This window comes from Mus caroli, unplaced genomic scaffold (genome assembly GCF_978045245.1).
Source record: "Mus caroli unplaced genomic scaffold, Mus_caroli_1 scaffold_17, whole genome shotgun sequence".
NCBI lineage: Eukaryota > Metazoa > Chordata > Mammalia > Rodentia > Muridae > Mus > Mus caroli.
The window spans coordinates 12,353,665-12,355,015 of record NW_028227272.1 but is presented as its reverse complement, the minus strand read 5'-3'; the positions used below and the strand labels follow the sequence as shown (position 1 = coordinate 12,355,015).

Here is a 1,351-nt window from a genome sequence, read left to right as displayed (position 1 = left end):
GAACCAAACCTGGGTCCTGGGTCTTCTGCAAGAGAAGCAAGTGCTCTTAACCACTGAGTGATTTTTCTAGCGCCCCCTTCTTATATTTTAGTTGCCAAAAATCTTTTATTGAGTGGATAATCATAAAATGATATTAACAATGATAGTTTTATAATGTTTGACTTTTATATATTTTGTATAAAATTATAGAAGCTATAAAATTTAAACTGTCTGTTCCATTTCTGACAACTGATGTCCCTCAGCATGTATGTAGTTCTATAGGCACATAAGTTCTGTGTTTCATAGCCCTATGAAGCCATAGTGCCTGGCATTTTGGTTCACATCTTAAGGGCCCATTCACAAGTGGAAGATGCTACGTAAAGTCACACGTGGATGACTGTAGGTCTGCTCATGAAGTTCACAGGCTGAACCCCCACAAGCTGTAAAACAGAGTTTATGGGTTTGTGATCCAACCTATTCCTGTCTCGGTGCACAAAGTGGATGTTGTTACCTGGACCTAAAATGAGGGTTCCTCCTTGCTGAGCTGGGTCTCCTTGGAAATCAAAAAGTGGGCCAGTGACTGCCCGCCACAGGCTCTGAAGGCTTCCCGAGAGCAGGTTGGACTTTATGTGGGGGCTCTGTCCAGAGGAGGAAATTTCTTCACGTCTTTTCATTCCCAATCTTTTGTAAATTTCTCTCTCAGGATCAACATAGATTTCATGAGAATATCCAGTCAGTTTGCAGAAAGGCTCAATATGATGGTATGATGACTGTCGAATCACTATGAGGGTGACATCTGCTTCTCGGAGGACGCTCTTGGGGATTTTGGCCAGATCTTCGACATACTCTTTACAGACGTAACACAAGAAATGCCTCACAAACACCACCACGGCTCGCCGCTCTTGGAACAGCGCTCCGAACATCAAGCGGCTGCCCGCGCTCTGTGACCCAGCCAGCCGGGCTCGGACCCGGCCTGCACACCCGCTGACCTGCCGCGTCACCTGCGCGGCCATCACGGAGGAGGGCGACCGCTCAGGTCAACCACGGACGGCGGGGGTGGGGCTCTGTATGAAACTTTTAAGTGTTTGTGAAAAAGTAGGGAAAATAATGATGTTGGCTGGTTCCTTATAGCATATTTGGACAGAGTACAAAAGAAAAAAATAAACTGAGTAATAAAATTTATTAGTTATCAATGCACATAAATAATCTAAAGGTTTCTAAGTGTGCAGTGCAGAGAATCTTTTCTCCTGAATCCATAGAGCTCAAATCACAGGAACCCAACCCAAGACCTCACTATATAGTTAGCTGAGGTATAATTCAAATTTAACTGCCAACCTCATAGAATGTGAGGAGTTACACCAAATACACTTAA

General features: G+C 44.2%; 1 pseudogene; it reads right to left on the bottom strand.

The window, feature by feature from the left end:
• Positions 1-277: 277 nt before the first annotated feature.
• Positions 278-992, bottom strand: LOC110312011 (peroxiredoxin-like 2C pseudogene; annotated as a pseudogene).
• Between the last annotated feature and the right edge of the window lie 359 nt (positions 993-1,351).